This window comes from Micromys minutus, assembly GCF_963924665.1.
Source record: "Micromys minutus genome assembly, chromosome: 4".
Lineage (NCBI taxonomy): Eukaryota > Metazoa > Chordata > Mammalia > Rodentia > Muridae > Micromys > Micromys minutus.
This window is the reverse complement of record NC_137973.1, coordinates 14,360,271-14,378,104: the sequence shown is the minus strand read 5'-3', so window position 1 is coordinate 14,378,104 and position 17,834 is coordinate 14,360,271. Positions and strand designations below refer to the sequence as shown.

General features: G+C 35.8%; 1 protein-coding gene across 3 annotated transcripts in view; it reads right to left on the bottom strand.

Moving 5' to 3' along the window:
- FSTL5 (follistatin like 5) overlaps positions 1–17,834 on the bottom strand; it is a gene marked incomplete at both ends in the record, with an annotated part of 572,330 nt that overhangs the window by 229,247 nt on the left and 325,249 nt on the right. The window lies entirely within an intron of this gene.

Genomic DNA, 17,834 nt, shown 5'->3' with positions numbered 1-17,834 from the left:
TATACATAAACATGTCTTTTATCTAATACTTATATGTCTATCAGTGGTTATGCAGAGTCATGAGCACATTTTTTGAAAATCTGAATGTAGCTTTTCTCTTTTCTGTCGATCCTCACCGGATAAGAATTAACAGCCAGCCAGTGACAGTGCCTTCCATTTCTGCACCCTTGTGGATCTACCCTGTAGCTCCTGCCTAATGTGCAAACTTTTATTCTGACTCCCTGTTGTTGAATATTACAGGGCAGCTAACTCAGCCTGAGCTAGGTTAAAAATATCACAATTGTCAGCTTGGCTTTAGATACTTCTTACGGGAACTGAGTGACCCTCAATATGTCTTCTAATTTTTAAATTGGTTATTTTACTATTTATATACATCAAATGTTATACCCCTTCATAGTTTTACCTCTTCAAGTTCCCTATCCCCTTCTCCCTACCATCTGACTCTAGGGGGGTACACCCCCACATACCCACCCACTCCTGCCTCAGCAGCCTAGCATTCAACTCTTTCAGGTCATCAAGCCTCCACAGGATCAAGGGGCTCCCCTCCCAATGATGCCAGATAAGGCAATTCTCTGCTACATATTTAGCTGGAGTATAGGTACACCCTGTGTACTCTTTGGTTGTTGGTTTAGTTTCTGCAGGTATTGGGGGGTCTGGTTGTTTGATATTGTTGTTCTTCCAATGAGCTTGCAAACCTCTTCAGCTCCTACAGTCCTTTCCCTAACATCCCCATTGGGGTCCCCAGGCTTAGTGCAATGTTTGGTGGTGTATATCAGCATCTGTATTAGCCTGCCTCTGGCAGAGCCTCTCAGGGAACAACTATACCAGACTCCTGTCAGTACGCACTTCTTGGCATCAGCAATAATGTCTGGGATTGGTGTCAGCAGATGGGATGGATCCCTAGGGAGTCTCTGGATGGCCTTTCTTTCAGTTTCTGCTCCACTCTTTGTCCCTGCATTTTGCTTAGACAGGAGGAATTCTGGATTAATATTTTTGAAGTGTGTGTGGGTGGCCCCATCTCTCAACTGGGGGCCATGCATACCCACTGCATCCTGTCTCTACAGGTTCTAATTTGAAGTGGTGTAGTAACTGTAACTTCTCCTCAGATACCTCTCATCTGTTCTCACCATTCCAAGTTCAACTTTTTCCTTAGTTTTGTTCTTGAATGAACAAAACATTATCTGTCTTGAAGAAAAAGACAAAAATGAGTTTTATATGTTTTAACCATTCAACAAATGGATGTTTGGAATTTGGTACCATTATCACTCTCAGTACTGCTAATGGCATGATTTTACATTGAAAGAATAGGGCAGACATGACACCTACGTTGTCCTTTGGCCAATGGGAAGTACTCACGTTAAAAGATTTGTGTGACTTTTAGCACAGTCCCACACGTGAATAACTCGGGAAGTCCGAAATAGAAAAACTCCTATTCTATTACACTGTATCTTGTCTACAAGGCAAGAAGAATTGTTATTCAGGTTCTTACTAATTTTCATTATTCAAGAAGTAGGCAGAATAGTCTTTAAACTAAAAGATATTTTTATAGAGATTTAACCAAATATCTTCTTTTTAAATTACATCAGAAACACTGAAAATTAGATAAAAATTACACTGCTGATTCATTTGTATGGGCACTCTAATTTTTCTCAAGATGTACAAATATTTGCATGTTTTTGGTGCATCCTGAATAGCAAAAGCATGAGAATATTTTGTCATTCTTTAATATAAGTCCTGCCAAGTGTGCATATATGTATATTTATACACACACATATACACACACATATACTATATATAAACACTGAGATGCATGAACCCATATGGTAAAATTTACACACACATATAAATAATAACAAACAAATGGTTACTATCCTGATTATGAATAGAAATAGTGTGAAATTTTTAAATAATTTTGTTCATAGTTAAAACATAAAAATAGAACATTATATATAGAAAACATAAATATGATAACTATTAATAACTATATCTCTATTTCTAACGTACAGCATCTATGCTCTTTAAATCACATAAGAGATAAGATAAACATCAATCTTAGTAACATAATATTAATGTTAGTTATGGAGATACCTAAAACATAATTGTTACAAGCTTACAATGAAGACATATTCAAAAACTTTCTCCTAAAATTGGTATATTATTTGAAGTAGTTTTATGTTTTATAGTGAAGTATTGCATTATTAATTATGTAACATGACCATCAATATAAATGTTGGCAAAGGTTTGACTTTCTAAATTGATTTTTAATGGAAACCTATAATTAGAATATAGAATTACTACTCAGGTGTGATGGTTTGCATATGCTTGTCCCAGGGCATGGCACTAGTAGAAGGTGTGGCCTTGTTGGAGGAAGTGTGTCACTCTGGGGATGGGCTTAGAGACCTTCCTCCTAGCTGCCTGAGGATGCTCATTCTATTCCTGGCTTCCTTTGGATAAAGATGTACAACTCTCAACTCCTCCTGCACCATGCCTGCCTGGATGCTGCCATGTTTCTGCCTTGATACTGGACTGAACCTTTGAAGCTGTAAGTCAGCCTCAATTAAATGTTTTATTTATAAAACTTGCCTTGGTCATGGTGTCTGTTTACAGCAATAAAACCCTAACTAAGACATCAGGTAATACTAATATGTCCAAAAAACTTTTTCTTTGAAATTATATTTTATTTTAAAATCACTTGATATAATTATTAACTATAGAAATTTTGGGAAAATATTTTGAATTGTGTATATTCCTAGCTACATAACAGAAAATTTTATCCACAAAAGAGTGAGTTTTATTGAAGCTAATTATATTCAGATCAGCAGAGTCTTCCCTTAGATAAACTGAGCAGAAAGCCTTTCATCTATACGGCCATCATGTCTATCTTTGCTCTTTGTAATATAATTTATTTTTTTAAATTAATAGTTAATCATCTTTATTCTTAACTTGCAGTAAGAATACTTTAGTGCTGAATTAAGTATTCATGCAGACATGTACACTGTATAAATTAGCATATTCTATTAGAGTATGTATATATGCAGCTATCATTCTATTTAAACCTATTTTAAAATTCAGTAGGATAAGGAGAGAGTATGCATTGTGTGTGTGTGTCTGTGCTTATAACTGTAACCTTATAAACAAAGATTAAAAGAAAGCTATTAAAATTGTCTTTTTGTGTTTTTGCTTGAATATATGCAAATAATAGCATTTTTAATAGAATTCTATAAAGTAATCTTTGGCTACTTGTGTTCAAACTACTGCTTGTAGTAACAGAAGCCATTTTAGTTCTCTTCACTAAAACTTTACTTTAGTGATTAACAGCTTATAAAATGAGATTTGAAAAATGTCATATGTAGCATGATGCCAAGTATCTTCTTATACATTGAACCTCAATGAATCCCATGCTTGGAGAGCTGAGGTGAGAAAATCACAACTTTAATTCCATTTTGAGCTACACAATGAAATGCTGGTAAGACCAACAAAAACTCTGATATTCTACTAAAAGAAACCTGTGTGGAGTATATATAGTTTTGCATTTTGCTGTCTCATGAATGTTACATCTTTCTGAATGCTCTTTGTAGTATTCAAGAGAAGAGGCCATGGTATGATGATGCTATATCTGGATTCATGTTGTTAAAATTCTGAAGATATGCCATTTGCAAAGTAGCTCTTTTTTTCCCTGTCTAATAATATAGCAAAACAAAATCAAATATCTGAAAATGAGTTTCTTGTAAATGTAAAAAATAACAATAAGTAGATTAAAGATGGTACATAGATCTCGGACAATGGTAATAGAAAATAAATAAAATTACATCCATAAAGTTTACGGGGAAATTAAAGAATATAAAACAGAGAAACCTTAAAATTCTACAAAGCTATATATTACCTATTTAGTAGTAAGAGGAACTTGACAACATGTTATCAGCAACAGTTAAAACAAGACATGGACATAATTCCTGTACAGTTAAGATACAAAATAAATCTTATCTCAATTTTTTATGCACAATTAAATTGAGAAAAAAATAAGTACTTTCTTCTTCAGAAGAAGTACAAATGAAAATAAAAAAAAGGAAGGAAGAAAGAAAGGAGGAAGGAAGGTAAAGGAAAGAAGGAAAGGGAAAAAAGGAGGGGAGGAGGGAGGAAAGAAGGAAAAAAAGAAAAGAAGAAAGGAAGGGAAGGAAGGAAAGGGAGAGAAGGAGGAAGCAAGGAAGGAAGAAAGGAAGGAAGGAAGGAAGGGAAGAAAGAAAGAAAGAGACAGAAAAAGAAAAGGAAGGAAAAGAAGGAAGGAGGAGCAAAGAAGAAAGAAAAGAAGGAAAGAAGAATGAAAGAAAACAAAGGAAGGAATGAGGAAGGAAAATGAAAGAAAGGAAGGATTGAGATAGTTGGGGAAGAAGAGAGGAAAAGAGGAAGGACAGAACAAGCAAAGAAAGGAATGAGAGAAGAGAAGGAAGACTTGAGGGACCTGAGGATGGATTGACATGTGAACAAAGTATGCAGGGCTGGCTGCCACTGGGCTGTAAGCTGTTCCTCTAGAAGAACACAAAAGATTTAGCTGGAAGCTTAATATTACAGAAAGGAAGTTAAAACAAAACAAAACAAGACAACAACAACAACAAACAAATTTGAGAGGGTGCTTGGGATAGTAGTAGAAGAAGGAGAAAAAGTAAGGAAATATAAGTACAGCTCATACTAATGGAATAAAAATAAAAATTTAATTTAATTAAAGCCTTGGAGAAGAATTATAACCAAACCTTCCTACTTCAAGGGTCATGTTTTTGAATACTTCCATAATCTTTGTTAAGGAAAAGATTTCTTAAGTCAACCATAGGACTGTAAATGTTATACTAACTATTAAGTCATGTAAAAGCAATATTTAGAGACCAACTCCACGAATCATTGAGCAGCAAATATACTGCTCAGAAATCTAACAAAATTACATATATAAAATGAATAATAATCTCCTGTAGATGATTGCAAATTATTCAACAATCAATAGGAATAATAAAAGATTTGAACAAATGTTCATGGATCACTTTAAGCTACGTGGCCTAAAATACTCTGAATAAATATATTGCCCAATATACAATGCAATCAAGGAAAGAAACTCCCAGTTCAGACCCTACTGTTAAGAACAGTTGTCTCATAGTTATGAACAGTAATAACAATGGTTGAGCAATAAATGGAGATATACAAGTTTTAAATATTTTAAACCAGAATGAAAGTTATGTATATACCTTTCCTCCACTCGCAGGTGAAGGCAAAGAGAACACTGCTGTGTATACATGATTCTCCAGACAAACCACGCCCAGTTTTACAGATGCCTACAGTTGTAAAGCCAAGAAGCAAGTTTCAGGCATCAGGCTGAGTTAGCATTAATGTGATGCATAAAGGAAAACAGAACTCCATGGGGACAGGAAACTTATTGATTCGTACAAGTACACTTTTGATTTTTTTCCAAAGAACAGGTAGCAGTATTGAAAGACCTCCGAAGGGAGACCCTCACTCAAATCTCAGGAGAGGCGCGCACCCAGCGAGGCACCGAGACCAGACTTGCTGCAATCGCATGAGGAAGTTTATTGAAAGTGAAAGAGTGAGATCTCAGGCCAGCATGCTGGGGTCGAGACTCATACACCACGCAGGGGTAGAGGAGTTCGACCCCGGCCTGAACTTGTAACGGGCTTATGAAGGCAAAAATCACAAAGGAGGGGGAGGACAGGGGGAATGAGGAAATTCAAAAGGGGAAGAATCATACATTTTTTATCAGTACACCCCCAGGCACACCTAGGGTGTTGGAGCATTCCACAGAGGTCATCCGGACCTTCTGTGGTATTTTGGGAACTCAAATCTCAAGAAAGTGGGATTTCCTGGGTGGGATTTCCTGGGAGCGGCAGAGGAAATCCCTAGGGCAAGGAATCAGTGTCCTTTGACAACCTTTTACTCTTCAGTATCTAGACCAATTCTTAAAACTGAATTTAGGATAGAGTTATTTCTGCCAACATTCTGAAAGTATTAGGTATCATGGTGATAAGCATAGCAGAAAGGAACAAAAGTAACTCCTTCCTAACATCACTGGCAATGAGCAGTTTTGGAAGAATGAGAACAGGATCATTTATGCATGAATACATATAATACACACAGAAACATACTCACACAGACATGCATGCACACATACACACATTTATGTATTCAAAAATCCACAAGCACAAAGTACATTATGAAAAATATAAGTTTTACTAAAAATAAAGATATGGAGAACAAATAACATGGAAAATATTATCAACAGGGCAATATTGTATTGCTCCGACCTTAGTTTTATTTCTAATAAACAGGGGGAATTTCAGCAGATTGCTGTCTGTTTCTCTAAATACCTCCATTTATAAAATAAAGATAGAAATTAAACTTTTAAGATTAGTGTGAACATTATGATGTTGAAGTCTTAATAAGGTAACTTCTGGGTTTGGTCTCAAATAAATTATAAACAGACTGAAGCTGGCTTTACTAATAATGAGCAGTTGATAGATTTCTGCACTGAGATGGGCATTAATTCACTATGCTTGTGATTATAGATTGATCTTCATAATGTATTGGATATAAATGTCACACAATTATTAAATACATTGATTAATTACAACTACAGCCCTCACCTTTGTGACCATAGGCTTTAGATGTTCCACTTTGAGTCTTAGATTTAGAACAAGATGCTCTTGGCACTATTCTAAAATGTATATGTGTTTGCCCACAGTACTCAATATCATAATAATCACTATTCTACATTTAAAAATATATTGAAAATAACATTTAAAAACAATTTGAAAAATAACAGAACACTGAAATAATCAAGAATATTTTTCCTACATGATATATTACAGGACCACATATTAAAAAAATTGAATGCCCTTCTTTCTGCTAGAGGTGGGCTCTATAAGTTCCATCTCCCCATTGTAGGGCATTTCATCTAGGGTCCCTCCTTTTGTCTCACTTCTCCCAGGTCTCTGGTATATTTATAAAGGTCCTCTCACCTCCTGAGGTAGCCTGTTTGTTTTTATTCTTTAAGCTGGCCTTCAGGGCCTCAGTCCTTAGATGCTACCTCCAACAAAAGGACAGGGCATCAAGTGAGGATTAGGATTGCTATTTCACAGTCAAAACTCTGATAATTGTTCCTTTCTGAAAGAACTTTAGGGATGGAAATGGAAGAGTCTGTGAAACAAAAAAGGTCCAACAACAGACCCAATGTGAGATCCAGCTTAAGGAGTGGTCTCAAGGGCTGCCACTACTGCTATGGTTAGGGAATAGTCACAAAAAACAATCTATCTTGAATACCCTCTGAAAGATACAAGCAGCTTAAAGAGTCAGATGCAGATATTTGAACCCAACCAATGAACAGAAATTGCTGACCCTTTTGGTTGAATTAGGGAAAAGCTAGAAGCTGAGGTGGAGGGTGACCCTATAGGAGGACCGACAGTCCGAATTAACCTGAACCACCAAGATCTCTCAGATACTGGATCACCAACCAGGCAACGGAAATCAGATGATAGGAGGCCCTCAACACATATACAGTAGAGGATTTAGTGTGTTTAGGAGGATTCAGAAAAGAAGCATGTAACCCTCAAAAGACTGAAGGCTCCAGGGTATTTAGAGGTCTGGTTGGGTAGGGGTGCATTCTTGTGAAGAAAAGGGGGCAGGAAGAAGGTAAGGAATGTGGAATAGTCAGACAGTAGACCAAAAGGGGAATAAAATCTGGAATGTTGGAGAGAGAATTTTTTTTTTGCTACAGAATAGTTGGTGGCTGGAATTTTGACATCACCAGGACAATAGAAGTAAACTCAAGGCAAGAAACTGACTCTGGCCCTGGGCTCAGGAAACTGGCCCAGATTAGGAACATTTACATTTGAATCTTGGGTCTGGCTCAGCAGATGTAGGTGTGAGAGTTCCTTTGTCTCTTGGAAGTCCCTTTATTCTCTTAGTCCCAAGGAAGGTGTTTACAGAATTTTTGATTAATATGTTGCTTGTGCCTAGACTCAGAACTGATCTTATATTTCTGCATGTAATTAAAGTGGTTTAAAATTTAAAATCAGACAGAAAAAAAAGTTCTCTTCAGCCTCAGAATGGGCTGGAGTCATGTTTTAGTTTTATCTAATTCTCTCTCTCTCTCTCTCTCTCTCTCTCTCTCTCTCTCTCTCTCTCTCTCTCTCTCTCTCTCTCTCTCTCTCGCTCTCTCTCGCTCTCTCTCGCTCTCTCTGCCTCTGCCACCCTCTTAACTCTCCCATGACCTGAATAAACTCTATTATGTACTATACCATTGTGTGGCTGGTCCCTCAGGGGGAAGGGATTCCCAACATGGGCCCCGAGAGGCATCTCCCTTGCCCCCAGGCCTTGCCACACCTCCATGGGCCATATCCCCCCTATTCTCTTCATCTTTCACCTAACATTGGTGCTGAAACCCGGAAATGTCATCTTTTCACAACATTGGCTCCCCGTGACTTTTCCTTTCAGGAAGCCTTTCAGAGTGTATCTCTTTAAAAGTTTACAGCAAATAGATGTGAAAGTCCTGGGAACTGAGAGCAGCCTACTCGTTTTTGGCCACTCTTCTAGGATCCAAAGCTGGGGCCTTGGCTATGCAAATGCTGAAATAAATTTAACACTTCATCCAGAATTAATTAGGCTTTTGTAAGTTGACTGAACTAGTCAAAATACCAAGTTTATGCTGGAACATCACATCCTTTATTGATGGTGGGAAAGCCTCAGGAATAGTCAAAAGCATCAGAGGTGAGTCTGGGAATCTCCGTTGCAGTACAGGAGTCAGAAGCTTCAGAAGACTGATGAACATACACTAAAGGGAATGAACAATGGTACTAGGCAGAATCTGCTAACGATCTGCTCTTTCCTCTCTAGGATTTGGATGACTCAGATCTTGTTTTGTCACTGTCAAGGGTTTCTTTGAAAGGGTGTATGTGTGTGTGTGTGTGTGTGTGTGTGTGTGTGTGTGTGTGTGTGTGTGTGAGACAAAGTTGTGGTTCTATCCCAGCTTTATTTGTATGCACATCACTGTATGTATACTGCTACAGCACTAACTCAGATGGACTATAGAGAACTAAGGTTTTTAAATTTATTTTTTTAGTGGCTCCTTATTTCAGCAAGTATTTCCACTATGCTTGGCAAAGCAGGCTGAAAATCAAACCCAGCCTGTCCAGCCTCTTTGTGATAGTAAATTATACTTTGAATTTTCTTGTTATCTCTTGCCCAAATTTTATGAATGAACCAATAAACACAACAACCTAGAGAAGACATGAAGACTATTCATATGTATGTGTGGGTGAGTATTACAGTCACCAGGCTGGAGCAGTAGCACGGGGTAGATAGCTGAATCTCCCACCAACCACCACCCAACAAACATGGGGAAGGGAGGGAGTGTTTGTCTCTTTTCAGTGCATGCCTAGCATTCACCAACTCCAAATTTTCTATGTCTGATGTATTGAACAATGATTCTTTCTTCTCCCCTCTTGAAACCCAGTCAAAATACTAGTTTTCAGAGAATATTCAGCTCAATGGTAAAAAAAGAAAATGTTAATTATTCTTTGCAAATCATTCATAGTAGGAATCTAAGAATGGGAATCTGGGAATGTGGTTAGTTCTGCTTAAGAGTATTTACATGTAAATAGAACTCATTTTAATTTAAATGCTTCCTTAACCCCCAAAGTGTTAAAATAATGCCTCTAAGAAGAAAAATCTCACCACTTTCAGTGGCCTTTTGCTAGAACTCAGACCGACCATGGCCTGGCTAATATACCCTCAATACACTTTAGGTTTGCAGAAAGTTATTCTTAGTTATAGGCCTCTGACCACATAGGGTATTTTTACTTTAGAAAAGAAAATGCAACCTTAGTATCTTGTGACAAATTTGGGATATAGCATCTTATCCCTTGATAGTTTTATTATTGTTATTTGATATAATTGAACAATTTGAAGCTGTGTCAATTCATTGCAGGGTTTCCTATATGCCAATAAATAACCGTACAACACAGGAACATCACCAGCTCTGAACAGTTTTATGATTTTTGAGACAGGCTGACTCCATGGCATGCTTCATATTGGCAATCCAGGAGACAAGCAATTCAGGCAAGCTGAGACAAGTCAGTTACTAGAAAAGCCTTCAGGCATCAGGTAGCTAGTCTGAAACTATTAGAAGCTGCCCAGCCATGTGGCAGCACTATCCACCCCCCACCCCCTGCACCACTCATCATGGAATGTTCATAGAGGTGAAGCAAGTTAAGCTTCACCTACTGCTGAATTCATAATGGGCTTTATATCAGGTATGCAAGCTCTGTCTTGGTAATCAGACAACCCAGCATGCTAGACTTTTGCAGAATAAAACATTCTTTGACTTTACATACTATTTGACTCTGGGGTATCATTCTTTGGCAAACAAAGTACCATAACACTCTGGTACATCTTTCTCCAAAGGTCCAGTGGCATTCTGTAAAATTTAATCACTTGAAAAACTGGTGCCATCATTTTAGTCTCTATTGAAGGGCAAGAGTTTTTCTTTAAGGACCACCCTTCCTTAATGATTAGCAATCACAAGTGACCCAGACCTTTCATGCTAAGGGGGTCTCACCTCATCCACGGTGCCTGCCAGGACTTGCATACTTTCCAACCACCACAGTAAAGTAACCCTTAAACCTTTTAACACAGAACATTCTGTGGCCCTGATGTGGTTATCTCACCTCAGCATCCTGACCTTCTTCCCTTTGTCTGCTGGGACAATCTTTGACAGTAACTAATTAGGTTCTAACTCTGAAAACCTTTTTTCCCCCTCCTTAATGACTTCACTCCACTCATACTTCAGTGGGAGTTTAAAAACAGTTAAAGAGAAACTGGGAACATTCATCTAAGCCCCATTACTCTAGAAAGGCCCAGAACACAAATGTGTACTGTTAGTTTTAACTTTACAGACTGAAAATAATGTCTACAAAACAATGAGTAATTATGCAGTTCGTTTATGTGCATTTCTGTCTATATACTTTGTTTTAATCACTGCATGCCCTTCTATTTGTATCTGTAAGACATAATTTCAAGCAATATCACTACTTGGAGACTACAGATCTTTAAACATCTTATGTCAATACAGAATAATTATAAACACTCCAGAAAATTAAATGCTATCTAAACGTCAAATAAATTTGACTCATGGTCATCTATCTCCATTACCCAAGGAAGGTGTGTGAACTCAAGACTCTGAATGGATACTCTAAATTGCCGAAAATAAAATGCTGAAATTAAAGTATAAGAAATTAAGTTGCATTGATATAAATTACATGTGTGTGATTTTTGTCAGTATAGACTAGTGATTTGCCAGTCATGTTCATTTAACTAAAAGTAAGGTTCAGTCTAATAAATACTAAAATGTATGTTTTGTCAAAGTTTTTAGGCACAAATTTGTTTTACATCAATTCATTATTTGCAGTAAGATTTCTAATTTTGTGGAGATTTTTCTGAGATACTAAGTCTTACTCAGTGGAATAAAACTTAGAGACATTATTCTTTGGAAAAAAATGCTTTCAAATGTAAGTGAAGCCATTATGTAAAAAACCATATTTATTAATAATTAGGGTCTGACTAATTTGTAGACTTCTATAAAACAAAACATGAAATCTATATTTTATATAAACAAAAGAATACATCAAATTCTCTTTCAAATAAATACTAATCTCTATTGAAATTTTCCTGGAACAAGTTCATGTTACTATGATAGATTATGCAAAATTCCAATGGGTAACATGTAACCATGAATGATATAAATTATATAGTTCATTTTACTATAGAATATTAATTTACGTTTTTGTGATTCACATAGGATTTTATTTGTAAATTCATGAAAAATTATAAAATGTTTTAAAATTTATTCATAAGCATCAAGTTACTTTGATGTTTATTAATAATCTGTGAAAATAAAAACAATGTATTTTAATGTTTTAAAATATGTTTCTCTTCATGTCATTTTGAGATGATCACGCATTGTGTTATGCATGTAACTGTCAAAGAAAATGATCTTATTTCAGCTGTTTATCATTTGGTAAGGTATTTTAAAAAAATTGAAGAATCGATAGAAAATATTAACCTGTAGATTTTTACTAGCACTTTTAAAATGCAACTGTGCATTTTAGTAAAAACTAAAACATGAAGAATTAACCTTGTCTTTAAAAATGTAATTCTTTAAGAACTCCTACGTTACAAACAACAAAAATGAGAGAAAAAATTAAAAACCTACTTATAGATGGCTGAACACAATAAATAAAAGGCAACAGAGTAGACAACATAACATCCAATAAATAGAAATATACAACTATATAAATATGTAAATAGAGTATAAATTATCTTATGTGAAGCAAAATTTAAATTCATAGGTAACTCAGAAGAGAATTATCTCACCAAACTTAAAAAAAAAAAATATCAAGAGCACTATTGGAAGCTGATTCTCAGTTATAACAGTGCACATGGTAGAAAGTGGAACAACAAAAATGGCCAGAGTATTAATATTTCCTAGGATCAGATACTAGGTGAATGAAAATATATGAATTACAAAGGCAGCTTGAATTTAATAGTCACACCTTGGAAGTTTGTTCTTTAACTCTTTTAAATTTTTGGCACAAGTTTGAAGTATCATAAAAGAGTTCAAAGTTATTTACTAAAATTATACAACAGCTAAAAGAAGCCTTCACTGATTTTTTTTGGGGGGGGCGGTAGAGATAGACTTAATATATATTAATCAAATCTTTGGTTTTTAAAAAAATGCTAAATCAGGCTATAGAAGTGTGATTAGTCCTTTAAGGGCAAGATTAACACTAATATAAATTAATAGATTAGAAATAGAGCTGATATTAGATCTCAAGTGTATGATGATACTCTGATAGGAAGACCTTTTACTATCAGGAAATATCCTAGCAGTCTTTCCACAGGAACTGCATCATTCTAGTTCCCTCTCGACATTGGAGAAACTTGTCCACAGAGCAATTAAAATATAGTAATGCTAAGTGCCTTCTGTCTACCTGTGCTGGAAGCAGAGCCTCAGTTCTGGAACCCACACAGGCAGTACCCCAGTTGCAGCTGAACTCACCAGGTATTCTGACACATCTAGAATCACAGAATCACAAGATCATAGGCAAACAGAAATGACAGGCTCTACTCAGAGATAGGGAGGCTGATAACACCAGAGATAACCAGAAAGCAAGAGGCAAACATAAGAATATAAATAACAGAAACCAATTTATCTTGGCAACATCAGAACACAGTTCTTCCTTACAGCAAGCCCTAATTACCCCAATACTAGAAAGGAAGATTCATATCTTCATTCTCATTTCATGATGATGTAAAGGACTTTAAGAAGGATATTAAAAAAAACTCACTTAAAGAAATATAGGAGAACACAAGCAAACAAGTATAAGTCTTTAATGAGGAAACACATAAATCATTTAAAAATATAGAAAAACACAATCAAATAGGTGAAGGAATAAACAAAACCATCCAGGATATACAAATGGAAATAGAAATATTAAGAAAAACACAAAGGGAGACCGCCTTGAAGACAGAAAATCTAGGAAGGAAAACAGGAGTAACAGATGCAAGCATAACCAATAGAGTACAAGAAATAGAAGAGAAAACCTCAGCAGTGAAAGATAACATCTTTAACAATATTATAGAAGAAAAATTTTCTAACCTAAGGAAAGAAATGCTAATAAACATACAGGAAGCCTATGGAACACCAAACAGAAAACACCAAATGCACAGAACACAGGAAATATTAAAAAAAAGTAAAGGAAAACAGTTCAAGTAACATATAAAGGCAGACCTAGCAGAATTACAACAGACTTTTCAACAGAGACTCTAAAAGCCAGAAGATTCTAGGACGAAGTCAGATGACACAAAGAAAACAAAAATGCCAGCCCAGGCTACTATACCCAGCAAAACTCACAATTACCATTGAGGGAGAAACCAACATATTCCAAGACAAAACCAAGTATTAACAATGTCTTTCCATTCATGTAGTCCTATAGAGAATAATAGAAGAAATAGTCCAACAAAAGGAGGAAAACTACACACACACACAAAAAAAAAGCAAGAAATTAATCTTGTCACAAAAAACACAAATATAGAGAAGCATACAAACATAAACATAAAAAAAAAAACCTCTAACAACAAAAATAATAGAAACCAACAGTCATTGGTCCCTAATATATCTCTGTGGGAAAATAGACTGTGTTTTGGAGCTCTGATTCTTGAATTAAGCATTGGTTGACAATACTGAATGTGAAAAACACGAGACAGAAAAAGTCTCCCATCCATGCAAGAATTCAGAAAATCTACACTGCCATAAATTAGCCCCACAAGGCATTAGCCACGCCCTCAAGACCCTCCTTTACAGGAGGAAGTGATGTAGACTCCAGCCAGCTCAGCCACTCCCCAAGTCTCTGCTCTGCATGTAGATGGTGATATAAGTCCTGAGGCCAAACCACTAGGTGCCCAGACTTAACCTTGGCATCACACTGGGATATTTTCCCATGCTTCCTAGCCTGGGTTCCTGATCACCAGCCAAACCTAGTGATTAAAGTGGCAGAAGCTGCACTGCCTCAAGTAGACATGGTGAAACTATGGAAGCAAAGGCTCACATATCTCAACATCAGTGAACTCAATTTTCTAATAAAAAGACATAGGCTAGCAGACAAAATACATATAATGGACCCAGCATTTTGCTGCATAAAGGAAACACACCTCAGTGAAAAAGACAGACATTACCTCAAAGTAAAAAGCTGGAAAAATAGTTTCCAAGCAAATGGTCCCAAGAAACAAGCTGAAGTAGTCAATCCAATATTCAACAAAATAGATTTTCAACCAAAAGTTATCAAAAAAAAAAAAAAAAAAAAAAAAAAAAATTGGGAAGGACACTACACACTCATGAATGAAAAAAATCCACCAAGATGAACTCTCAGTTCTGAACATTTATGTTCGAAATGCAAGGGCAACTATATTTGTAAAAGAAATGTTACTGAAGCTCAAACTACACATTGAATCTTACAGAAAAATAGTAGGAAATTTCAATACCCCACTCCCACCAATGGAGAGATTATGGAAACAGAAACTAATCAGAGACAGTGAAACTAAAAGAAGTTATGAGCCAAATGGATTTAACATATAGCTACCGAACATTTCACCCTAAAACAAAAGAATATACACTCTTGTCTGCACCTCACAGAACCTTATTAGAAATAGATCATATATTCCTATGCAAAATAAATTTTAACAGATATAAAAACGTTGAATTAATCCCATGTATTCTATCAGATCACCATGGACTAATGCTGATCTTCAATAACAACAAAAACAAAAGAAAGCCCACACATACTTAGAAGGTGAACAACTGTCTACTCACTGATAATTTGGTCAGAGAAGAAATAAAGTAACAAAGGACTTGTCAGAATTCAAGGAAAATGAAGGTACATTTACTAGAAATACAATGAAAACAGGGCTAAGAGGAAAACTCAAAGCCCTGAGTACCTCCATAAAGAAACTGGAGAGATCATACACTATCAGCATAACAGTTCATCTAAAAGCTCTAGAACAAAAAGAAAAATTATTCAAATTAACAACATCAGGAAAAAAAGGCAGACATAACAACAGAAACTGAGGAAACTGACAATATTATCAGATAGTGCTACAAAAGTCTATACTCAACAAAACTGGAAAACCTGGATGAATTGAGCAATTTTCTGCACAGATACCAGGGGAAAAAGTTAAATAATAATCAAATACACCATGTAAAAAGCCCCATAGCCACCAAGGAAATAAAAGCAGTTATTAGAAGTCCCCAACCACAAAAATCCCAAGGTCAGATGATTTTACTACAGAATTCTATCACAACTACAAAAAAGATCTAATTCCAGTACTTTTCAAATCACTCTATAAAACAGAAACAGAAGAAACACTACCCAATTCTTTTTATGATGCCATAGCTACATTTTGTACCTAAACCACCAAAAGACCCAACAATAAAGGAGAACTACAGAGCAGTTTCCCTTAGGAATATCCATGCAAAAATACTAAACAAAATTCTTGTAAACCTGAATCCAAGAACACATCAAAATAATCACCTACCATGATCAAGTAGGCTTCATCCTAAGAATGCAGAGATGGTTCAATGTACAGAAACCCATCAATGCATTAATTATATAAAAAAAATATGATCATCTCACTAGAGGCTCAAAAAGACTTTTACAAAACACAACACCCATTCATGTTTAAAGTACTGAAAATATCAGGAATTGAGTGTTCATATCTAAATATAATAAACATAATATACAGCAAATCAATAGCCAATATCAAATTAAATGGAGAGAAATTCAAAGCAATCAGGTTAAAATCATGGATAAGGCAATGCTGCACACACTCTCTCTACCTGTTCAGTATAGTACTCAAAGTTTTAGCCAGAGAAATTACACGACAACAACAACAACAACAAATCAAAGGGATAGAAATTGGAAGGGAGAAAGGCAAGATACTACTATTTGGAGATGATATGATAGCATACATAAGTGACACCAAAGTTCTACCAGAGTGTTCCTATACATGATATACAACTTCAGCAAAGTAGATAGAAGAAATTCTGGTACATATACACAATGGAGTACTACTCAGCTATTAAAAAACAATGAGTTCATGAAATTCCTAGGCAAATGATGGAACGTGAAGTTATCATACTGAGTGAGGTAACCCAGTCACATAAGATCACACATGGTATGTACTCACTTACAAGCAGATACTAGCCCCAAAAGCTCAGAATACCTAAGAAACCATCCACAGAACTTATGAAGCTCAAAAAGAAAGAAGACCAGAATATGAATGTCTCAGTCCTTCTTAGAAGGGAGAACAAAACCCTCATGGGAGGAAATACAAGGTCAAATGGAGGAGCAGGGATTGAAGAAAAGATCTACACAGACTGCGTCACCTGTAGAACCACAAAATATGCAGCCACCAAACCCAAGCACTATTGCTATTGCTAAAAAGTGTTTACTGGCAGGAACCAAATGTGGATGTTTCTTCAGAGGCTCTGCCAGAGCCATATAGATACAGATGATAATGCTTGCAGTTAACCATTAGACTGAACATGGGGATTTCAATGAAAAAGCTAGAGAAAGGACTGAAAGAGCTGAAAGGGTTTGAAACCTTATGGGAGGAACAACATCATCAACCAGTCAAGGCACTGAGGTTGAGAGGGTGGTTGGGAGAAGGAGCACCTTCTTGGAAGCAAGTTGAGGAGGAGGAGGATGGGGAGTAGGGGGAAATGGAATAACATTTGAAATGTAAATACAGATAATATTTGATAAAATTTGAACAAAAAATTAACTCAAACAGATAAGTAGCCTTCCTCTGCTCAAAAGATAAAAGGGTTTAGAAAATATGAAAACTACACCCTTCATAATAGTTACAACTAGGAGAAAGGTTTTTTTTTTTTGTTTGTTTGTTTGTTTTTTGTTTTGTTTTGTTTTGTTTTCTCCAGCATACAATCCTGAGGTTCACAATATGATCAGGTATCATGCAACATTTCTTTCTTTTTGTCTAAATAGAAAACTTTTTCTTCTAACATTTATAAACAGTACATGATCTGATAAGAATTAAATTTACAATATACAGGGTATCTGTATTTGGCAAAGTTAGAAAAAATGGTAGACTATCTATCTTATCCTTACCCAAATCGCTTCATTTAATAACTTGCATTACCAAGTTAAAACATCTTAGATTTACAAATATTTTCTTAATTTTAAACTTAATGAGAGATAATAACTATT